The sequence below is a fragment of the Mixophyes fleayi genome, chromosome 2 (genome assembly GCF_038048845.1).
Source record: "Mixophyes fleayi isolate aMixFle1 chromosome 2, aMixFle1.hap1, whole genome shotgun sequence".
Taxonomy (NCBI): domain Eukaryota; kingdom Metazoa; phylum Chordata; class Amphibia; order Anura; family Limnodynastidae; genus Mixophyes; species Mixophyes fleayi.
The window spans coordinates 94005712-94032232 of NC_134403.1; positions in this window are offsets into that span (position 1 = coordinate 94005712).

The window sequence follows — 26521 nt, forward strand, 5'->3', positions numbered from 1 at the left end:
TGCGCTCTATAAATAAACAGTCGTAATAATAATATATCAGAATTGCATCTCTTTAAAAACATTGTCCAGGCTCACAGGTCTATAATTTCCTGGTTTTGATTTTATTCCATTTTTAAATATTTGTACCAAATCTGCTTTTCACCAATCTGGTGGCACTGACCTGGTTATGAAGAAGTCCATCAATAATAAGAAAGAGTTCTATAAATTACTAAACTTAGCTCCTTTAGTACATGTGGGTGGGAATTGGAGGGTGAGGTAAATGTAAAATGTGAGGACAAATTTATAATTGGGGTTGAGCATGTCCTAGATCAAATTTTAATGTCAGTATAAAAATAAAGCTATAAGTATTTGCGTCCTACATGAAAAAACAGACATTTTTTTGTGCAAAATAATAAACTAATTTCCACCCCTTGCATTGCAACATGGTCTTGCCTAGGTGCAAAGTTACTCATTTTTTTGCTTTACTTTCCTTAATGAATCCAGCCCATAGAATAATTTTCCTTCCACATTACAGAATTGTTTTTCCTAGTTTTTCATAATCTGATATTATTATAAATTATTTTTTTCTTCCGATTTATGTACTTTCCAAATTTTTAGTGTTAGACTTTCTATCTGAATTGTATCTTAATAGTAATCCATTATCAGCTTCAGTTTTTTCAGACCTGATTTCTTTTTTATAAATTTACTACGGTCCTTGTTTATCGACAATTTTTCATAATTTTCTATTATATACTATTTCAATTGTTGATACTTGAATGCAAACAGTGAATAAAGTCCGATAAAAATAGAAATAATTATAGTGAGAAAGCATAGACTACATCAGAAACAGAGTCCATTGAAAAAGGTAACATAGAAACAGAGAGAAAACATTTTGGCAAAATGAAATATAAGATAGGAGCTTCGTGAAATGTAAGTGTGCAGCTTCAACGAAGCACTTAAGGGATTTGGGATTAGTTGAGGTCTTCCTGGTTATATGAGACTTTTTAAATGTAAACTTTTATCTGAAAAAGTTGCAAGAAGATAGTGATCAACCTGACTGTTCGTTATGTTTCATAGAGTGACGTAACCCCATAACCTCTAACTGGAGTTCTCAAGAATAGCTACAAGTTGAATAGTGTCACCGGTGTAAGATAAGAGTTTAACCACTTCAGAGAAGGCAGAGTTATTCATAATGTGTTGTGTAGGGGACCTCATCATACAGTACTTATATTTGCTTAGTGTATTTTCACTAGTGTCCACATTATAGCCAAACTTCATACCCATTTCACATTACATTATAGCAGTGGTTCCCAAACTTTTGCAGTTCGCGGCACCCTTAGAGTCTCCAAATTTTTTCAAGGCACCCCTCCAAAATAATTATTGAGCAGTCCTGTTTTAGAAGTAGTTGGATCAAAAAATTGTAATAAGTATTTAGGTCAGGACAAAAATACTTATTTAGTTGTATGCAAAAATGCCCCCTCTGCATACAGACACTCTGCCCTCCTCTGCATCCAGACACACTGCCCTCTCTCACACTGCCCCCTCTGCCCTCTGTCATGCTGTCCCCCCTCCTCTGCTCTGTCACTCTGTGCCCCCTCCTCTGCTCTGTCACGCTGTGCCCCCTCCTCTGCTCTGTCACGCTGTGCCCCTCCTCTGCCCTCTCACACGCTGTCCCCTCCTCTGCCCTCTCACACGCTGTCCCCTCCTCTGCCCTCTCACACGCTGTCCCCTCCTCTGCCCTCTCACACGCTGTTCTCCTCCTCTGCCCTCTCACACGCTGTCCCCCTTCACTGCCCTCTCACACGCTGTCCCCCTTCTCTGCACTCTCACACGTTGTCCCCTCCTCTGCTCTCTCACGCTGTGTCCTCCTCCTCTGTCCCTCTCACGCTGTCCTCCTCTGCCCATCTCACGCTGTGTCCCCCTCCACTGCCCCCTCTCACGCTGTGTCCCCCTCCACTGCCCCCTCTCACGCTGTGTCCCCCTCCACTGCCCTCTCTCACGCTGTGTCCCCCTCCACTGTCCCTCTCACGCTGTGTCCCCCTCCACTGTCCCTCTCACGCTGTGTCCCCCTCCACTGCCCTCTCTCACGCTGTGTCCCCCTCCTCTGCCCCGCTGTCTCCATCCTCTGCCCCGCTGTGCCCCTCCTCTGCCCCGCTGTGCCCCTCCTCTGCCCCGCTGTGACCCTCCTCTGCTCTCTGTCCCCCTCCTCTGCCCCGCTGTCACCATCCTCTGGTCTCTGTCCACCTCCTCGGCCCCGCTGTCACCATCCTCTGCTCTCTGTCCCCCTCCTCTGCTCTCTGTCCCCCTCCTCTGCTCTCTGTCCCCATCCTCTGCTCTCTGTCCCCCTCCTCTGCCCCGCTGTCACCATCCTCTGCTCTCTGTCCCCCTCCTCTGCCCCGTTGTCCCCATCCTCTGCTCTCTGTCCCCATCCTCTGCTCTCTGTTCCCCTCCTCTGCCCCACTGTCACCATCCTCTACGCTCTGTCCCCCTCCTCTGCCCCGCTGTCTCCATCCTCTGCTCTCTGTCCCCCTCCTCTGCCCCGCTGTCGCGATCCCTCTCACTCTGCACCGCGCCAGGCGCCAGCCATAAAAACAAAACAAAACACAGAAACTTACCAATCCGTTGGGCGCCGGGACCCAGCAGCCTCCTCTCTCCCGCAGCTGTCACTGAATATCGAAGGTCAGTAACAAGCTGCGGGAGAGAGGAGGCTGCTGGGTCCCGGCGCCCAACGGATTGGTAAGTTTGTGTTCTTTTTTTTTTATGGCAGGCCCGCGGCATCCCAGTGACAGCGCCGCGGCACCCCTGGGAGCCACGGCGCACAGTTTGGGAACCACTGCATTATAGCCTTGTAGACAGTTGTATTTGGCTTTTGTGAGTTGCATTCTTCTCTAGTGTGTTAGGGCTGAACTGAGACTAAAAATCAGCCCGGGCATTTAAAGCACACAGGCCCACCTGTTGTGGGCTCCATGCACTATATTGTTGCACACCGATGCTGGCGCAGTGTGCGTTACTGGTGCAGTACAACATGATGTAGTATGAGTGTGTGTGTGTGAGGGGTATTTATTTCTCCTAATGACCCTCAACATTACATTGTTAGCATCCCAATTACATCAATGAATACCATGACAATACATTATTAGTACCCAAATTACGGCAATAAATAGCCCCCCCCCAGTGTCGGAATGGGGCATGAAGGGCTCACTGGGGGACTGCAACGCTAGGGGCCCACCAGAGGGTGTGTGGCCAACCATCACATAGGCGAAGCCAGACACTAGAGGGGGAGTGGTCAGGCCACAAAGGACAGCTAGCACCATAGTGAAGTATATAAAGAATGCAGTGTGTGTATAAAGAGTACACAGTCTTGACCTGCACCTTAGATTGGGCAGAACAGTCACCAAAAATCGGGATTATCCCACTAGACCAGACTTGGCTAACCTGTGGCACTCCAGGTGTTGTGAAACTACAAGCCCCAGCATGCTTTGCCAATATATAGCAGCCTATTGCTGGAAGGATATGCTGAGACTTTGTTTCACAAAACCTGGAGTGCCACAGGTTAGCCAAGCCTGCACAATACTCAGAACATTTGACAGACTGTCCTACCTGTTCTTGTCACTTTTACCACCTGTGGCTGCTGGTTTCTTTAGTTGCGGTTTGTCTGGATCCTGGAATGTTCAGGGCCCTATTTGGAAAAAATAATGGGTACATTTAGAAAATTTCAACCAGCCCCGGCGTTAAATCAATAGGACCCACAATTAATACTTAGGCCTTCCTCCAGCCCCAACATAAAAGTAATAGTATTCCCATTTAATAAACCTATTTTCCTCCCTCCAGACAGCCCCTGCAATAAATTAATCACATTTACATATAATAAATATACCTATTTCCAGCAACCGTCACTACCATTAAATAATTCATATTCACATTTAATAAATATACCTCATGCTCCTCAAACTCAGCCCTGCATTCAATTAATAGCATCCAAACCACCCCATCTTAAATTAATAGTCCCCACTATAAAATTAAATTGCCCCATTTTTACCCTACAAAGAAAATAGCACCCATTATTTAGCCACCACCTATACATATTACATTGCCACAAGCCCGTTGTGCCATCACACACACATTACTGCGCCCCTTTATCACCATGCTGTGCCTCCTTATGATCACACTGCGCCCTTCATGCTGCTTTTGCTCCCCCCTTCTCCTGGCCCCCCTTCACACTCTGCCATGCTGTCTGTGCTCCCCCTTCTCTCTGCCATGCTCCCCCTTCACTCTGCCATGCTCCCTCTTCTGTGCCATGCGCCCCCTTCTCTGTGCCATGCGCCCCCTTCTCTGTGCCATGCTCCCCCTTCTCTGTGCCATGCTCCCCCTTCTCTACCATGCTCCCCCCTTCACTCTGCCACTTACCTTTTCTATCTGCTTCTTCCTTTTCTTGTCCTCTGTCTTGCCGGCGCTCCTCACTGAACGTCATCACGCCCGACATTCAGTGTGAACGGAGCTAGCGCCGCGGTCACGTGAGTTTTTTTTTAAAAGTTTTTCGCTCCCCCCACCAACGAAGAGGGGAGCGATTCAGGGTCGGGGCCTATCGGTGGATAGCCCGGTCCCCCGATGGGCCAGTCCGACCCTGCCCCCCCCCACACACTCATAATACATCAATACCCACCCACATTCCAGCAACCAGCATTACCCCTCTCCCACATTCCAGCAACCAGCATCACCCCCACATTCCAGCAACCAGCATCACCCCCACATTACAGCAACCGGCATCATCCCCCACATTACAGCAACCGGCATCATCCCCCACATTACAGCAACTGGCATCACCCCCCACATTACAGCAACCGGCATCACCCCCACATTACAGCAACCGGCATCACCCCCACATTACAGCAACTGGAATCACCCCCCACATTACAGCAATACCCTCTCCTATTTTTTAGCAATACTAAGCCCCAAACACACTACAACATTGCCACCACCATGCCACCCCATACTACAGCAATACCACCAATTATACAGGTGCCACTGTAGGAAACCAATGTTTTGCTTTTTTCAAATCTCCCACAAAATAGCAATAACAGAATACTTACACACATATAGTTAACAGATACCCTTTTCCCTCAATTAAACAGTAATGGCAGATTTTTCATGAATCATTCCACATGAAATAAAACTCTAGCAAATATATCAGAAAAAAACATAACTATAGAATGATCATTTGAACCCACACAGCCGCATTAAAAGTATTTCCATCTACAGCAAAATGTGAGAGAAAAATATATTTTTTTACTACAGTAACTGGATATGCATCTTTTCTATTCATTGTAAATAAGTATATAAATTAAGGGGGATAGAGGAGATGGGTGAGAAATAATTGGATGTGATCCATCAGTTTGATTAGATAGGAAACATTAAGATTATTTACCTGGAGACGTCTACCCCCTTGATTCACAGGCAGGGTCAACAAGAGGAATTTTGGGCCCCGGTACAGCAACTTCTTTGGGTCCCCGTTATATTCAACAATGAGAGACTTGCCTTTGGCAGAAGTTCATATTATGCCACATCGTAGTGCCCCCAGGTCATATTATGCCACATAGTATTACCCTCAATTCATATTTGGCTATGCAGTAGTGCCCACAAATCATATTATGGCATAGTAGTTCCCCCAATTCATATACCATACAGTAGTGCCCCCAAATCATATTATGCCACAATAGTGTCCCCAAATAACATTATGCCATACATTAGTGCCCCCAAATCATATACCATACAGTAGTGCCCTCAAATCATATTATGCCACAATAGTGTCCCCAAATCATATCATGCCACAATAGTGCCCACAAATCATATTATGCCACAATAGTGTCCCAAATAACATTATGCTATACAGTAGTGCCCCCAAATAACATTATGCCATAGTAGTGACCCAAATCATTAGTAGTGCCCAGACAAAAACTCATTCACAAATAAAAATTGGTACAGCATATCAGATACTGATTGTGAGTCCCAGGAGCAGCTTAATATACCATTTACAATGCAAACAAAAATAGATATATTGACACAATCACAGATAAAATTTATGACAAGCAGCGTTTTTTCCTCTTAATTAAAAATCTCTGTACAGATAAATATGCAAGAAACATTACAGCGCAATAATGAGCAATACATAGTGTTTTAAACGTCATTGGATACATAGTAGTGCCCCCAGTTCAAGAAAGGATGGTTAAAAACACATTGCATAGGAGAAAATATATGAACTTACCTGATTATGCCATCCTGTGTTCTGTTCTCCTACTGGGCGCGCTGGGCGAGGAGGGATCAGTAGCTGTCAGCTTACACAGGCAAATACAAAAGTGGAAGTTGCTCAAATCAATTTATAGGCCATAACAGGTGCTGAAAGGGTGGGGTTATCCTGCAAGGAACATACACACAACATTTTTTCCCCAGCACACTGCTATAGCCAGCAACAGATCTGCCATTTCTACTGTAGATAAAAATGCAAAAGTCTTTGTTGCACACATTTGCAAATGTATGTTTAAGCCATCCTGCCACGCCAAGGCGCTTTTGCTAATAGGATGGTCCTACTCTAAACAATGAGAGTCCCTATATTTGGGCCATACATATGTGTTTTTAAATTGAGAGCTAACTTACCAAAGAGGTACCCCAGAAGCCTCCAAATAGCAATCCAATGTCAGCACTCCCCCTCAGCTACTGACACCAACATGCCTCTCAGACAAATACAAAAGTGGAAGTTGCTCAAATCAATTTATAGGCCATAACAGGTGCTGAAAGGGTGGGGTTATCCTGCAAGGAACATACACACAACATTTTTTCCCAGCACACTGCTATAGCCAGCAACAGATCTGCCATTTCTACTGTAGATAAAAATGCAAAAGTCTTTGTTGCACACATTTGCAAATGTATGTTTAAGCCATCCTGCCACGCCAAGGCGCTTTTGCTAATAGGATGGTCCTACTCTAAACAATGAGAGTCCCTATATTTGGGCCATACATATGTGTTTTTAAATTGAGAGCTAACTTACCAAAGAGGTACCCCAGAAGCCTCCAAATAGCAATCCAATGTCAGCACTCCCCCTCAGCTACTGACACCAACATGCCTCTCAGACAAATACAAAAGTGGAAGTTGCTCAAATCAATTTATAGGCCATAACAGGTGCTGAAAGGGTGGGGTTATCCTGCAAGGAACATACACACAACATTTTTTCCCCAGCACACTGCTATAGCCAGCAACAGATCTGCCATTTCTACTGTAGATAAAAATGCAAAAGTCTTTGTTGCACACATTTGCAAATGTATGTTTAAGCCATCCTGCCACGCCAAGGCGCTTTTGCTAATAGGATGGTCCTACTCTAAACAATGATAGTCCCTATATTTGGGCCATACATATGTGTTTTTAAATTGAGAGCTAACTTACCAAAGAGGTACCCCAGAAGCCTCCAAATAGCAATCCAATGTCAGCACTCCCCCTCAGCTACTGACACCAACATGCCTCTCAGACAAATACAAAAGTGGAAGTTGCTCAAATCAATTTATAGGCCATAACAGGTGCTGAAAGGGTGGGGTTATCCTGCAAGGAACATACACACAACATTTTTTCCCCAGCACACTGCTATAGCCAGCAACAGATCTGCCATTTCTACTGTAGATAAAAATGCAAAAGTCTTTGTTGCACACATTTGCAAATGTATGTTTAAGCCATCCTGCCACGCCAAGGCGCTTTTGCTAATAGGATGGTCCTACTCTAAACAATGAGAGTCCCTATATTTGGGCCATACATATGTGTTTTTAAATTGAGAGCTAACTTACCAAAGAGGTACCCCAGAAGCCTCCAAATAGCAATCCAATGTCAGCACTCCCCCTCAGCTACTGACACCAACATGCCTCTCAGACAAATACAAAAGTGGAAGTTGCTCAAATCAATTTATAGGCCATAACAGGTGCTGAAAGGGTGGGGTTATCCTGCAAGGAACATACACACAACATTTTTTCCCCAGCACACTGCTATAGCCAGCAACAGATCTGCCATTTCTACTGTAGATAAAAATGCAAAAGTCTTTGTTGCACACATTTGCAAATGTATGTTTAAGCCATCCTGCCACGCCAAGGCGCTTTTGCTAATAGGATGGTCCTACTCTAAACAATGAGAGTCCCTATATTTGGGCCATACATATGTGTTTTTAAATTGAGAGCTAACTTACCAAAGAGGTACCCCAGAAGCCTCCAAATAGCAATCCAATGTCAGCACTCCCCCTCAGCTACTGACACCAACATGCCTCTCAGACAAATACAAAAGTGGAAGTTGCTCAAATCAATTTATAGGCCATAACAGGTGCTGAAAGGGTGGGGTTATCCTGCAAGGAACATACACACAACATTTTTTCCCCAGCACACTGCTATAGCCAGCAACAGATCTGCCATTTCTACTGTAGATAAAAATGCAAAAGTCTTTGTTGCACACATTTGCAAATGTATGTTTAAGCCATCCTGCCACGCCAAGGCGCTTTTGCTAATAGGATGGTCCTACTCTAAACAATGAGAGTCCCTATATTTGGGCCATACATATGTGTTTTTAAATTGAGAGCTAACTTACCAAAGAGGTACCCCAGAAGCCTCCAAATAGCAATCCAATGTCAGCACTCCCCCTCAGCTACTGACACCAACATGCCTCTCAGACAAATACAAAAGTGGAAGTTGCTCAAATCAATTTATAGGCCATAACAGGTGCTGAAAGGGTGGGGTTATCCTGCAAGGAACATACACACAACATTTTTTCCCCAGCACACTGCTATAGCCAGCAACAGATCTGCCATTTCTACTGTAGATAAAAATGCAAAAGTCTTTGTTGCACACATTTGCAAATGTATGTTTAAGCCATCCTGCCACGCCAAGGCGCTTTTGCTAATAGGATGGTCCTACTCTAAACAATGAGAGTCCCTATATTTGGGCCATACATATGTGTTTTTAAATATATTTTTTTACTACAGTAACTGGATATGCATCTTTTCTATTCATTGTAAATAAGTATATAAATTAAGGGGGATAGAGGAGATGGGTGAGAAATAATTGGATGTGATCCATCAGTTTGATTAGATAGGAAACATTAAGATTATTTACCTGGAGACGTCTACCCCCTTGATTCACAGGCAGGGTCAACAAGAGGAATTTTGGGCCCCGGTACAGCAACTTCTTTGGGTCCCCGTTATATTCAACAATGAGAGACTTGACTTTGGCAGAAGTTCATATTATGCCACATCGTAGTGCCCCCAGGTCATATTATGCCACATAGTATTACCCTCAATTCATATTTGGCTATGCAGTAGTGCCCACAAATCATATTATGGCATAGTAGTTCCCCCAATTCATATACCATACAGTAGTGCCCCCAAATCATATTATGCCACAAAAGTGTCCCCAAATAACATTATGCCATACATTAGTGCCCCCAAATCATATACCATACAGTAGTGCCCTCAAATCATATTATGCCACAATAGTGCCCCCAAATCATATCATGCCACAATAGTGCCCACAAATCATATTATGCCACAATAGTGTCCCAAATAACATTATGCTATACAGTAGTGCCCCCAAATAACATTATGCCATAGTAGTGACCCAAATCATTAGTAGTGCCCAGACAAAAACTCATTCACAAATAAAAATTGGTACAGCATATCAGATACTGATTGTGAGTCCCAGGAGCAGCTTAATATACCATTTACAATGCAAACAAAAATAGATATATTGACACAATCACAGATAAAATTTATGACAAGCAGCGTTTTTTCCTCTTAATTAAAAATCTCTGTACAGATAAATATGCAAGAAACATTACAGCGCAATAATGAGCAATACATAGTGTTTTAAACGTCATTGGATACATAGTAGTGCCCCCAGTTCAAGAAAGGATGGTTAAAAACACATTGCATAGGAGAAAATATATGAACTTACCTGATTATGCCATCCTGTGTTCTGTTCTCCTACTGGGCGCGCTGAACCCCCTCCCCTCTGGCTCTCACCCCTCTTCCTGCACCCCCTTCTTCCCTGGCTCTCACCCCTCCTCCTGTACCCCCTACCCCCCTGACTCTCTCACCCCTCTTCCTGCAACTTTATTAAGAAAAACTACCTTGAATGAGCCGTAATACTTTTAACACCGCAGGCATATTCAACAATTGAATATGCCGCTATATGTCTTAGAACCTATAGACACCTAATCCTTGGCACTCAAAGCTCATCCACTAGTCACACCTTTCACATGGCAAATTCTATAGTTTGTTGGTTCTGCCAAAGAGCACACTATGACACTCATCCCCTGCGCAGATATTCGCACATTAGTTAACTTTTCTCTTCTACTCTATTCATATGTACTTGTTAAAAGAATTAAACCTTTGATATACAAAGCTTTGCAGGCAGAGGTGCCTATTAGCCCCTGCCGACCATGGGCACAGACCTACTGTACATAATGCTAAATAAGTCAAAATTACATTGCTAAAAACTTGACCTCTGACATAATTTGCTATCACTTAGGGGGGTATTCAATTGTTTCTTTTAACGCGCTAAAACAAAAAAAACTTCATATTATACGGTAATTTTGCGAGCGTAAACAGTTAATACGGTACTTACTCGCTGCCAGCGGGCTGAATTTCAGCTCGCTGCTCAGGGAGCTGCGAGATGAAATTTAGCGAGTAATTACCGTATTAACGGTAATATTTTTAGAGCGCTCGTTTTTTTTTGTTTTAGTGCGTTAAAAGAAACAATTGAATACCCCCCTTTGAGTTATACAATTGTAATCGTCTTGATTGTTGTATTTAACCTACTGTAAATGGTAACGTCGACCAGCTGTGAAATTGAGAACTGTTATTTTCCATTATTTCTTGCTGTGCTCAACAATATTTTTTATTGGATCTACTTTTATATAGGTCTGTGGAACTATATTTGCACTGCAATTTCCTGATAACTGTGTGAAAATCGTTTTCTTCATAAATGTAATTTGAAAAACTGGATTTAAGTGAAAACCCTCAACAGTTGGTAAGGCATAACTTGAAATATGTCCGTAAATTACAAACCAGCATTATTGAATACTAAAAGAAACTGTATCAGCACTTCTTTAGCAGAAATATAGTTAACCCCATCTGTATTGCAGGGTGATAAAGTAATGGCAAAGTATTTTAGTAAACTCACAGGACATCTGTCTAATTAAGCTTAAGATAAAATATTGATTGTCATGTAATGTATATGTGCTCACTATACTGGGGTTCTTCTATGATGAGTAAACGCTACACAAACATTGTTTTCTACTCACTGGCGCCTGGTTGTGCACCATATGGATACGTATGTGAACTTCCACAAGTATATATAATATTGAAATGCAACCTGCAAAAAATACACCAATTTGGACCTGTTCATTGTCCAGTAAATTTCTGTGTACAAACCACAAAAGCAAGCAGAATAATCTCCAGCATTGGTAGAAGCATCCCTGGTACTCTGCTCCTTTTGCTCATGGTAAGCAACCCCTTGAGTGGATTTAGAATTATTATTAATCCTTTTGCCAACCGATATCTGCATTGCTAAAGATCATGCACTAATTTGAATTTTTCAGGATGTGTTGGTTTTGCTGGGAGTAGCTTATTTTTTTGCTTTATGTTTTGGTGGGATGAGGGGGTTCTTTTTGTACTATGGTCTAGTAAATATATTTTTAATTAATGTACATTATAGGTGGGAAAAAATAGGAAATTGCAAGCATTTTTTTGTGATTTACTAAATTAATTCAACCTGCAAAATATAGACTTATTTTATTATAAAACTTCTAAAATTTAAGTGGATACCAAATATGTGTTGGAGGCTTAGTCTATGTTTGGGCTCAAAATAAATTCAAGTGTGTGTGTGTGTGTTTTTTCTACACCAATATTGTACTATGTTATGTATCTGTAGTATGTATAATTGTTTTTTTTATTTTATTTTTACTCTTTTCAACCCTTTATTTTATTGACTGTTTTTGGTCGAGCATGTGTTAACATGCAATGCCACACACATTTAAGCGTATGTTAAAGCATGTAACCACATGCAATAATACTAATGGCGCTGTGGGAATGATGATCTGGGTCTTCCAAGACCCAGATAATCTTTCTCATTCTGGGAACACTGGGGACCACATTGCTGGACTCTGACCTAGCACTGTGACTGTCTACGAGACTCAAATATGGTTTCATTTTAAAATGGAATACATCAAGACTATCCTACACAACTCATCGCCTATTTTCAGACTTTGCTTCCATGGATAATTTATTATGGAGTCTTGCCGTCCTTTTCGTTTCCCCCCGAATCATGTAGTTGTTCAGACCGCACTATCCTTATGATTTTACATCTGAATCGGTGAACTCCACTCTCACTGCCCCCTCACTCTACCTCTCCCACCAACCTACTGTCCCCTTTTATCTCACTTAAAACATTTGGACTTTACCTCTTTATACCCTAATGATGACTTTTGTATGCTTGACTTTGATGCTTGTATTCCAATTTATCTGTTAATTGTACCTGCTTGGTATTGTCTCTAAAGAAAAAAAAAAAGATTAAAAATAACAAAGACACATCAATGTGCATTTGGTTGATAACATTTAAGAAAAATTTTACAGACATTTCAGACACTAAACAAGGAAGAATTAGATTAATTTATGTATTGTATGTTTTAGTTTATAAAGTCTAGTCAAATAAATGAACCAATACATTTAGAATATGACCTTGTTGTCTGAATAAAAACAATGAACGAATATTTGTTGGGACTTATCTATTTTTGTCTTGCGTTTCTTGATATTTTCAGTGAGCTGAAATAATTGTCAGCTGATTTACAGTTTAACCTTTCTTTTGTTGATGACACAGAACAAAGCACGTTTTTTTTAGAGAGAAGAAATATCATCAACTGAAAAAAACCCACCTACATTGTGCATTATTTCATGAAAACATGGTATGCCCTTCAAAGAATAGTGTCTGGTGGTTTTGCCTCAAATGGATGTTTGTTGTACTCAATTACGAAGTGTGCCATATATTGACTTCCTGCTAGGGGACGCACAGTTTGAAACAAAAGGGGCTGCTATTATCAGCAGCAATAAAATAACTAATTAAAATGATAGGCACCTAATCCCCGTACTACCTCACTTCTTCAGCCCTCTCTCCCTGACATCTGACACACACAGGCCCAGCTTATTAATTGGATGTTGGCGACTAGAATCTCTTCAGAAAGGATCACAACTGTAAGTCAGGGACTGGCGTCGAGTAGCGGATTGTACAGAAGTTAGGGATAGTGGGAGAGTGAGTGTAAAAGAGTTGCCTATTGAGGATCTGTCATCTTTGGTGTAGAGCAGTGATGTCAACATAAAGCACTTTAGGGGCCTCATGAAGAACCGTCTAATGTTCAAAAGGTCAGCACATTACTCTTGGTCTCAGTAATAAATTACAAACAATAAATGTAATCAAATAATTAACACCTATATGTAATAACATATCAGCAAGCAGTTGAAACATGTATTACAAGCTATAACAAAGAAATCTGAATAAAAACAGGAAGGAGCTGGGGGCCGCAGTTGATGGCTCAGGGGGATGCATGTGACCCTAGGGACCCTATTGCTCATCAATGGTGTAGATGTAAAAACAAACAAACAAAGGGAAGAAGGGCATCACAATACAATCAATTCTTAAAATCATCTATTCTAAATTTCTCTGCATAATTCTAATCTGATTATTTTTTTGGAAAGACATGCAGTAATCAGGCTGCCTGATTCAGAGTAACCAACATTCAAAATGCAAGATTCTATATTAGTTTGATTTAAACAATTGCAATAAAAATTGTAATGTAGTACCTGCGGGGAACGACAGATGCATACAGATTTCCTACCTTCTTCACGACTTGTCCTCAGCACGGCTCCCTACACCACTTCAGTCTAGAGAAGAAATCACAATGATTATTGGAATAAAACAACACAGAATGGAAGGACGGGGGGTGTCCAAGGTGACAGCCAGAAGTACAGACCTGCACTCTACTCCTATTGCCGACACCTTGATTTGATCTAGGTCTTGGTGCGAGATTACAGATATTCGGGACAGGGAAGTGTCTTGCCTGAATTTACTACTCACTAATGTACTGGTGAAGGACACACCAAGAAGAAGACGAAACTGAACAATGATACTCACCAGGTAATGGCCATCTTCTCTTGATGGTGGTCTGCACTCCCAGGATTGGCACCTAGGAAAAGGGCAATACAAACTGCCCACCCACAAGGCTGACTACCGGGCTAACGTGTACCTCCCACACTAGTGCTAGCTACAACAACAAAACTGCAAAACCCTGGTCCTATCAACATTCTATGTGACTGGTATGCTGCGCACCTTTAACTCCTAGCACTAGGTATTCTGCCCTAACTACAATCCCCAAAGTTCCAATATACTACAGAAGACAGAATACAGACAACAAGTAATAATGGATACCAAAAGCCATCCTTTAATGGGGGGCTGACGTCTGGATCCTATAAGGGAAAATACTTCAAAAGCAATATACGTAATACCGTAAAGAGACCACCACACAATGACTGTCTATACAAAATATACAAATATGGACAGACCGGGTGCGGTCTCAGAATACAGGCCTACCTGCTAACTGTGCAAGGCCTAATGCCAATCTGCTCTCCACAGGCCTAGTGACAAAATTACGTGCCCACAGGCCAATCTTGTGAACTGTCGCCAACTCCTGGGGACCCTGGAAGAAAGAAGAACTTATCAGCGCTGGATCGCTGGTTGGGTGGGTGTCATTTCTACGCTGTCTTCACAAGCTCCAGGTGCACTAGTTCAATACCATGTACGTTGGTAAGCAAGTTTTGTATTACTTGATATAGCTTAGTTTAATTTTACAATACCAAAGAACCAGGGGTTGGAAAGTGTATAGTTTCAGACTTAATTCAGATTATACAGCTTGATGGATAATACTTCAGTAAAAAATAGAGTAGTGGTGTATATAGGGCCGTCAAAAGGATTTTCAGGATCTGTTACAACAAATTCTTGGGGCCCCTTTCATATTCCCTGAAGGGTGTGTCGCCACAGCAGGTTGGTGACTCCTCCCACTACACAGGTAGGCCTGGGCCCCAGAACTCTGTACCTACTTCCTCCCCCCTCTTAAAATATGATAGCATAGAATATAAATAAAGCAGTCTTTTCTGAGTAAAACCCCTTTACCATTTACCAATAAACCTTTAAATGAAAATGCAGCTTCTCTTTTGCAAGATTATACTAGTAGTTTTCAGTTTGACACAAAGTAGTGCTTATTTATCTTGGACTCAATTTTTGCAATTAATGTGAAATATGTCTTTGTAATTTGGGAATATACTTATTATTGTATGGTATGATTTCATTTTTGACTACTAAGATGCATCAATATAACTCAATGGCTTATTTTACTTACTGGAAACATTGCCTTTATGAAAAAGTCACACAGAATGTTGATCATAGAGCCGCACAGTAATTTTTGACTATATTCTACAATGACATATATGTACTGATAGAGGACACGGCAACAAGGTTTATGGTCCAGGCTAAAGACTCCTCACATTATTGCAAAGACATTTTTGGTAAAAATTACAATTGAACTGTTAGTTTCATAGGCAAGGGTTACATAGTGAGGAAGGAATATGTTTTATGTCATTGATTGAATCAAATTGGGAAAATAATGTATTTGAGGTCATTAGAATAACTGAGAGAAATGGCCTGACAAATGATGAACGATGTAATTCATATGCAGTTACCATTACACCACAAAGAAAAATTATCTTTATTTATCTTCAGCCTAGCTTCTGGATCTGACAAAATCATTGCCCAAGCTGTAAGAAAATACCCAGAAAACACTTAGAAGAAAATTGCTATACTGAATGAAATATGTAAGCAGTGTGACTGAAGCACTGGGAAAGTGATAAATGGCAGGTATATAGGGCCTGAATTTTTATCATATGTTTTTTTAAAACCCCAGGGAGATTGTTTGTGTGTAAGAAAGAGCTTTCCAGAGGTTAGATTTGGCTGTAGGAAAAGCCGGTGTAAAGGTCCCTGGGGTTATGAATGGAGAGAGAAGGGTGGGCTCCATACATCAGATCAATTTTGGGTCTTCCAACATACTCTGTTGGTAATTTGAAATTGCACGTGGGAGGCACTGATAAAAAGCTTTAGAGAGAGTGTGCCTGCTGTATTAGTTAGAAGTCAGACAGGCTAGGACTTTTGTTTCTGATTGTTTATTTTGATGCTGGTGGAAAAAAAATATCTGTGGCTATTTAGACCTTGGCACTGGACTGGTGTGATATACTTGACTGATGAATGAGCGGGGATCATGCAGGAGGGGGCCAGGCACAGTGCATGCGGGGATCCAGGAGCGGGCCAGGCACAGTGCAAGCGGGGATCACGGAGGAGGGGGCCAGGCACAGCGCAAGCGGAGATCACGGAGGAGGGGGCCAGGCACAGCGCAAGCAGAGATCACGTTGGAGAGGGCCAGGCACAGTGCAAGTGGAGATCACGGTGGAGGGGGCCAGGCACAGCGCAAGCGGAGATCACGGAGGAGGGGGCCAGGCACAGCGCAAGCGGAGATCACGGAGGAGGGGGCCAGGCACAGCGCAAGCAGAGATCACGGAGGAGGGGGCCAGGCACAGCGCAAGCGGGGATCCAGGAACTGTCGGACAGGCACAGTGCAAGCAGGGATCCAGGAGCAGGGGGACAGGCACAGTGCAAGCGGGTATCCAGGAGGAGGAGGACAGAGGTACCGTAATATATATTTTTTTCAAATTCAGGGGCCAAAATTAAGGTGCGTCTTATACATGGTAGCGCCTTATACATGGGGAAATACGGTAGGTGCTTGCAATGATAGAAAAAGAGTCAGGAGTAGGAGAAGAATATATCTGTTTTATTGTAGAAAAAACACTTTGGGGTATATTTACTAAACTGCGGGTTTGAAAAAGTGGAGATGTTGCCTATAGCAACCAATCAGATTCTAGCTGTCATTTTGTAGAATGCACTAAATAAATGAAAGCTATGATCTGATTGGTTGCTATGGGCAACATCTCCACTTTTTCAAATCCGCAGTTTAGTAAATCTAGCCCTTGGTTGCAAAGATAATGGAGCCTTGAGGCTGAGGATGGAGCATAGCATAACATTCAATTCAGGAATAGCAGGATAGAAAACAAAACGCAGTTCAAGTATTGCAGGATATAAACAAAACACAATCCAAGTATGGCTAGATAGGTACAAACAGTCTATAAAGCATATACTGAACAGCAGGTAAATGCAGGAGAAGAGGGACACTTATAATGTAGAGGATTTCTAGACATAGGAAAATGCTGAGAACTAGATGCTGAAAGAATACAAGCAAACTGTGAGTTTGGAATGATGGTAGCAGGTCCAGCTATGCACAGGAACAAACACTGATATGCAGAATGTCCAAGGCACAGGCTATGGAATACAACATTCAATGAGCAGTAAGGTGCAAGGTTTGGGGCAGTCCTGACACTGACAATTTTTTTCCATTGTATGTATTATGATTCCTTATCCAATGTAGTATATATATTTTTCCCCAAGTGATTTTTTTTCTCACTGAATACGTTATACATTTTGCATTTTGTGCAAAATGTCTGGAGCTATGGTTCAGTGGCATTAGGTTAGTGTTTTGCTACTTACTCTCTGGTTATATTTTTCAATGGCCAGCGAGGGAGGTTATTTCCTGTAAAATTCTTAGTCATGCCTCTTGCTGGGCATCAAATGATTGCTACAACTATTTGAAACAGGTTGAGATATAATTGGCAAGGTCAGAAATCTGCTTTTAATGTCTGCCTCAAATAATCTTCTTATTTCTTCTTTCACTTAACCTAAAACTACCATTCTGCAAGTAGTATTCTAGGGCAGATAAAAAAAAACCTTAATCCATCATAACGGCTTGAGAAGGACATTTTTTGTTATAAAAGAGATTTAAAATTGATAGTATAAATTTGGTGGAAGTAACAAAGAGTGACTAATATTTCATTCAAATATATATATTCAGTTTTCATTATCACACAACACACACAGAGATGTTTTTAGTTATGATAACAGAATTACATAAACACAACCTTTCTTTGTTTTCTTTAGTTTTGTTGTTTGACATTTCTGTTGTGCAGATGTTGTTCTATAAGTTTTGGTAACTTTCCAGGCAGTTTTTACACAACATGGGGTCCTGGGCAATAATCATGGTGGGAGCATATACATGGTGAATGATGGACCAGTGGCCAAGTACAATTGGACATGCCTCATTGACAGCCATATTGCATGGCCTAATTGTCGGTATACAGACCATACATATTACACAAACCACCCATTGCACAAACTTTTTTTTAATAACATACTGTATGGAAATGAGGTGCGCTGCTGCATTAACAAAAGTAATCAGCAACTATTCATGCTGATCATAAGACCATAACTGAAAAATTACACCAGTGTCTCATATTTTGCTGTGCATTCCCTAAACCAAAGCTGACTTTGCGATAACATTTAGTTCAGCTCTGGTAAAGGAAGTAGCTAGAAACGCAAGGAGTGGATTGGCAAATTAAAGTGGCCCTGGAAAGAATTCTAAAAGTGGCCTCGCGTAGGCAGGACCAAAGCAACAGTAGGCGATGCCAACACAAAAGTAGGTGGGGTTGGCACACTATTATCCCTTGTCACGTCAATAGTAGGTGAGGCTAATGCAACACCCAATGATAGGCGGACCTAATGGACAAAATATATTGCTAGATAAAGCCGTATTATACTGCTTTGCATGCTAATGTGGCTATTATTATTGATAGATATACAATACAGAGAGCATACTGTGCTTGTTATACTATACAGACGGCATCCTAGTAAGTGATATACAATACAGATGGCGTCTTTATGACAATACAGAGAACATCCTAGTAACTGATATACAATACAAAGAGTATTCTAGGGACTAAATACAAGAGTGCATCCAAGTGACTGCCATACAATACAATACAGAGAGCAACCTAGTGACTGTCATACAATACAGAGAGCAACCTAGTGACCGCCATACAATACAGACAGCAACATAGTGACCACAGTACCACAGAGAGAGCATACTAGGGACCACTATGTAATGCAAAAAACATTCTTCTGACCGCCATACAATACAGAGAGCAACCTAGTGACCACAATACAATACAAATTACATTTTTGGGACTGCTACACAATATCATACCCTTCATCAATATTTAACCCCTCCTCAAAATTGTTAAATCCTTCAGCATCATGACAACCCTACTTAGCATCATTAACCCCTTTACAATCATGAACTCCTTTATAATCATTAACTCCATTCTCCCCATTATTAACCTCCATATAATTCATATTCATTTACCCCCTCATTACCGCCCTCAGTCCCTTCATAGTAATTTAATTAATTACGATAACCTTCAAAATCTTCATAACTATCACCCTTATTCTGAATAGTATCCTCCCTCAATTATACTAATTTCTCCCTCTATCCCATTTCACCTGTTCCAATTTCTCCCTCTACCCCCACTAACCTGTTCCTATTTCTCCCTCTATCCCCACTAACCTGTTCCTATTTCTCCCTGTATCACCACTAACCTGTTCTTACTTCTTCCTCTACTCCACCCACTTCATGCTTCTTCTTGTTCCTGACACATTGTGCGGCCAAAGTGGTGGTGAAATAGGGGCCATGCCCTGTACCAATAGGTTGCAAGGCTGCTCCAAGGAGAAGAGAGTAAAGGAACACTCAGTGTGATTGATGACACAGGCAATGCTGTGCTTCTGACAGCCTCATGATTCGCCGTGTGGGCCCTGATGGTTTAAGCAGCAGAGGTGGGGGAAAATCCCCCACTACTGCCGAGTATTTAAAAATAAATAAATAAAGGCACACACATCAGGCGGCCTCATTAGGCTGCATCTGATTTGCTTTGTATACAAACTTGAATCATATCTAGTAGCAAGTATAATATGTTCAGTCATATCCATAGCAAAGTAAATAACGTTGAGTCATATATATTGCCAAATTTAATGTATAGAGCCTGTATAAGGTTAATTTACATATACACCACATATTTGGGGGCAAGTATAGGTATTACATCACGGCACAAATGGTCTGTCCAGCTGGGTCTTTCTCCCTTAATTTTCTAAAAACTTCCTCCTGCCAAGTTACAACAGCTATTAGTTTATTGAAATCGGGATCAATTAGTGGTAATAGATGCCATTAGCTGATTTTTTAAATATTAAAAAAGAAGCTTGGGGTTCCCCTTGTGATTCCAGCAATGGACATTTGCCCAGTTTGTCTGGCCAAGGGAATGGTTTACAGCCTGCTATTTAAATTGTTTGAATTCAATTAAACTAATTTAGCAAATAAACAAGAATGCAGAGAGATATGACAGTGCCCTAGAGATGCTTATTTAAAACCAAACAAGTATTCTATCATGTGCGTGATATATTTGGGCAATGGTGGCACTGTGCCATTGGAGTCTGTGAAATCTATTTATTTTCACTCATGCTAAGGACCTTTCTCAAACTATTTTCGCTTTGTAAAGAAGATAAAATATAAATATATAAAATATTCAGGTTGCAAAACATTATATAGATTCTATAAAGATGTTGTAAAATCTGCTGTCTACCCTAGTTATGAACAAGTCCAAGTAGGGGCAACTTTTACACTATTGATGTATGTTCTGATATAAAGAGGAAGGGACGATTGGACTTTCCCATAAAAGCAAACGTAGCAGACAGACAGGAGGCAGTTAAAATACCCTTAAACTCTTACCTAAAATGTTGTCTAATATATGCATTTTCTGCTACCAATGATTTTGGGTGGGAACAGTGGCGGATCCAGGGGGGGGTGATCGGGGCGATCGCCCCCCCTAGCAGACACTTGCTGCCGACGGCTGCACAGTATGTGCAGGTCCGTCCAGCCGTGACAGGCAGGGACAGTGTGCTGCCCGGCTGCTCTGACTGTGTTTAAAACACAATCAGAGCAGCCGGGCAGCACACTGTCCCTGCCTGTCACGGCTGGACAGACCTGCACATACTGTGCAGCCGTCGGCAGCCTAAGATGTTAGAAAGGGGCGGGGCCTAAATCCCCCCCCCCCCCCCCCCCCCCCCCCCCTAAATCGCCCCGGGTACAGCATTTTTCTAGATCCGCCCCTGGGTGGGAAAGACAGATCTAATGCTTCTGTGATGCCAAAAGTGAAACTGAACACTGCACTGGAAATATATTTAATTTGCAAGCTTCCAGACAATGTATTGTTGGTGAGGTGTGACAGGAGTGATTCTATTAATAATTACAGTAATATATGTTTTAAGTGAGATTAAACTTATGTGTGTAACACAAAAGTGATCTTAAGCTTCTATCTGTAACACAAGACTTTAGTGTATTTATCGTGCTTTACCTAACAAGTGCAGGTATAATTATATAAAGCAGGGGTGTCCAACCTTTTAGCTTCCCTGGGCCACATTGGAAGACGACGAGTTGGTTTGGGCCGCACATAAAATACACTAAGGATAGCTGATCATCCACAAAAACCATAGAAAACATAGTTAACATATTAAACTTACTTGGAAATGAAGTTAGTAAGAGTTAGAAAACCTGTTGCAGAATCATGATTAAAGCAGTAGTCCCATTACCAGCTACAATTTAACTTACCTGCATCTGCCCCTTAGTGGGGTTCGGGGAATTAAATGCCAAAAAGTTTTTTTTCCTCTCTTTCTGCACCCATGAATCATTTTTTTATTACTAGTTTGAAATGGTCACCGATATAGGTAGCATCAGGAGGACTAATAGAAATCTACAGAGATTTAAAGATAGGGAGGCGGGAAAAATGGCTCATGGAGCAGCCTCCGATGAGGGTAACAGTGGGTGATATTTTCACCCTACTTAGCACTGCACATTTAAAATGGTTTAAAATATTAAAAATACAATCATCTCTTAATATTTATATTAGATACATACAGAGAACACAGCTAGTTCATAAGTGCATGGTGCAGAAAGTCCAAATTCAGAGTAACAACAATAAGATACTGGATAATCTTTCACTGCTGCTGATAGTTCGCGCGGGTGACTCCTCTGTGCTGCGCTACGCAATGGATGTTGGGTGTGATGACGTCACCCCCGACATTCACTGCGAGCGCCGCACGGAGGAGGAGACCAGGGAGGGAGCCGGAGCGCCAGCTGACGTGACCGCAAGGTAAGTATTTTCTTTTTTTTTTGGCAGGATTTTTTTTTTTCATTAACAGCGCTGCCCCCTTGCCACAACCAAAATTCCTGCTGGGCCTACTCGTTCTCTGCATTTGAGAGGTTAAGGAAACACACAGATCACTTCCCTCCTTGATCTGTGGATTTTCTGATGCTGCAGGAGGAAAACCTCCATTAGAATTGTAGGTGTGTTTGCATATACAAAGTCCAATTAAAGCCTATGGGAAATGTTAGGGATATGGGTAGGCTTTGTAAAGACTGGCACTTAGAAAGCTGGGGGTACACTTGTTTGAAAAAGGAAAGTCCCCTCTTTGAAATGTTTACTTATTGCCAAGTATTTATGTTTTGGCAAGTAGACTTTTCTTGTGTGTGTGTCTTTTCCTACATACGTTAAGTGTGCAACTGCATTCAACTCTAAATAAGTCTCTATGTATATATTGATTTATTGTCACTGTATGTATGAGCTAATTGTATTGTAACTATATATATCATTTTGTGTATTGCTAAGATTCTGCAATTCGTCAACTAGACATAGATCAGATTAGGATGATATACATGACCAATTAGAAAAAGACTACTATTATCTTGTTTTGGTGCAATGTATAAACAATATATTTCACTGTAATGTAAGACTCGGATGTAGTGTTAATTACACACACAGTTTACATTTTATATAATAAGAATCATCCTAATTATATTGTATGAGACTATATAAAGAGCAAAGTTCAAAGAGATTATTTGGAATCTCTTGGATGCATATAAAATATTGTTCCCCAGTCTCATTGATATTGAAGATTATTTTTAAAATGATCTATTGTATATTCCTGGGAATGAAATTGGGATTCTTATGCTAATTTAAGAAATCATTGTTTGTATGCTAGCCATTATAGAAACTAAGTAAATATTATATATTTTTTCATTATACCTTTGAGTCCGTTGTCATTTCTTTCTTTGTGCTAGTATTTCATTATTGTAATCTTGATAACCTGTTACATGAGAAAAATGAAAGTATTGGATAATGCAGACTCAAATGCAATAACAAATGCAACTTAATAACATAGGTTTACATAATATATTGTATTTTATAAAATGATAACAGGGTGCATATCAACAGAATTTAGACATCAATATCAACAGCAATGGAATGTTGAAAGACTTTGTGAATGATCATTTTTCCAATACCTCTCTTTTAGGGTTCTTTCAAATAAGTTGTCCACCAGTTTCTCTGTCTGAATTTTATTATCTTAATGGAAACCAAAAAGAACCATGTAAGGTTAGGTACACACTGGAAGTTTTTCAGCCAATTATCGGGCCAATCATCCGTTAAATGACCGCATATTGCGATAGTGTGTATACTTACATGATGAACGACAATCGTTCCAAAGTGCTAATTGTCATTTAACGTGGTTGCTTGTACTGTTTAATATTCTCGTTCCAATCACCTTACGATCCTACAGTGTGTATACACTCATGTTCACAATCTCTATAGAGTTTATGGAGTCATGGTCTTTTCAGCAATGAACATGTCCTGGTGACTAAATGTAGAGAGTGCTGTAGATAGAATAATTTGTTCCTTCGTTCTGAGACTGAATATTTAGTTCCAAAGTCACAGAAGCTAACAAAATGTGTTATGACATGTGGATAGCTATAACAAAACAGTTAATCAGTGTGACAGGAATGAATGAATACATATTGTGCTGTCATTTTCACAATGACTACAGGACCAGATGAAGAGCACAGATTTGAAGATAAATTGTGTGTAGTGTGTATGCAGGAATCGCCCGACCAGTCGGACGTTTATTTGTAGGTACAATCGTTGCAGATAACAGATTGGTCGGAAAATTTTCCAGTGTGTACCCAGCTTTAGACAATGCTTCTTTCAATATCCAATTTTAATGCAAATTGGAGTTTCTAGTATTTGTAAGATTGATCAGGTCTATAATATTCCTAGTATTACACTGGGTGTCACCAAGCTTCCATAGATTATTGTAGTTTAACCTCTTGTCTAGAATAAATACCATATATGGAAGTACAGGTTTGGAAAACACAATTATGGATGTCTGATTCATTTCCAGAGGAATTGGCTTGCTGACTATAGAGTGTAGCACCTATTACTATTATTGTTAACTCAATAAGTATATTAGTTCCCTCTCCCACTGCAGGTGTGGTTAGTGAGTTTATGGAAGAGAATACCAAATAAACATCTCTGCTTATTAGGTGTGCCTTGCTATCCATGCTGCATCAAGCTGATGATCCCACATTTCATTGCAATGACATTTTACAATCTCTCTAAGAAGATCACTATTGTAAAACTTGCTTAACCCATAATGGATTCTTACTCTGTGAATATAGCTTTAAATTTAGCCATTGTGTTTGAATATACATTGGATATGGAGCTTCATGTCAGACACTGATCGCCATTAGCTACAACTATTGCTATAGTATACAGGAAACAGGTCCATCAATCATTCATATGACTTTAATAGAGTAACTTGCAAGTGACATTATTTAGTGTAATACTGTTATGTGAAGTGTATATCCCCTAAGGCTGGTTCTGTTACATGAAGTACATTTATTTCCTTATAATTGTCTAATAAGGCAGCAAACAGTAAAATGATTGTAGCATCAGGTTCTGCAGCACAATGTAATTGAGTATCATTTCCATTACATTATTGATTGTTTTTTTTATGGGGGGGAGGCACTTCTATCTTTTCTGGCTGTATGGCAGATGGAATTGTAGTACATTGGAGTGGCTACAGATACATAGATTACATTCCTAATTTATAATAACACTAATTCAGTAAAGTATTATATTGCAATGGTTAAATTGATAAGAACATTAGTAGACAGGAGTAATCTTTCTATTTTGTAATTATATTCTACTCAAAACACCCATCATACCACAATACTAGAAGTCAGACATAACTAGACATAGATGAGCCCCACAGCAACCTTTTGTAAGGGTCCCCATGTACCTCCCAAATGTGAAACCTTCTGCTCCATAATAGCTGCATCCCTGCTACTTGTCACACGCCAGACACCTGGCTTGCTTACTGGACTTCAATGCTCTTACCTGGCCTCCTCCATCAGCATACAAAGATCCGTCTTTTATCTCCGTTGTTTTTTTAGTCATAGGCTAAATAGTTATTACTCCTCCCAATCTCCTCCAGATATTTAAGGCTCCTGGATCTTCCAAAGAGTGTCAGATCTTCATGTCCTGTGACCTGAGTAGTTGCTGGATCGTTTGGCTCCCTGGTATCCTGTATCCTGGTATCTTGGCTTCCTGCATCTGTATCTCTTCAGTTGTTCCTGGCATCCAGCATCATATGCTTCTAAGATAATCCTGGTATCCAGGCATCCGGTATCTGTACGTCTTCAATTGTTCCCGGTATCTAGCGTCAAATACTTTGAAGCTACTCCTAACATCCAGTATCTGTATCTCTTCAATTGTTCCTGGTATCCCGCGTCGTCATATGCTTCTAAACTAATCCTGGTATACTGGCATCCGGTATCTATATCTCTTCAATTGGTTCTGGTATCCAGTGTCAACTGCTTCCATGCTAATCCTGGTATCCAGTATCTGTATCTCTTCAATTGTTTCTGGTATCTAGCATAATTGCTATTAAGCTAATCCTGGTATCCTGGCATCCAGTATCTGTATCTCTTCTATTGTTCCTGCTATACAGCCTCCTACTCTTCTAAATTAATCCTAGTATCCTGCAATCGTGTAATCCTATCATCCTCTCTTGTCTTGCTAGCCAGGTACCCATCTGGAGAACCGTGACCTGCGGGGTTGAAGCAGTGAAGTCCAAACCTCCTTGCAGGGGGTCCCTGGTGAACAGCTTCACCTCATTACACTCCACGCCTCCATTGTGTATGGAGTCAAACCACGCAGACTGTGAAGAATCCTATAGTCCTGCCTAGTTTTGTGACACTACTATTGTAATTACTTCTTTAGTAGAAGTCCAAAGCGGCACACTGTAACTTTCATTCAGTATAAGAGTAGCATGTTATGATTCCTAGTGCATTCATGAAAAGCAACGGAAGTTTTAAGCAAAGTGCCTTTTTTTCAAGTAAATACATAAACAAAGATAACTCAAATCCACAAATAAGAACAGGTTCCAAAAGAGACTGTATAGTAAAATGGCAGGAACAGGTATTATAAGTTTACCCCAGTCCAGAAGGCACAAGGCTGTCCAGGGAAGCAGACAGAGTCCAGGGATCTAGCAGAGATCAGATAAACAAAATACAAATAGCCAGGCAAAGATCAAGGTCACAA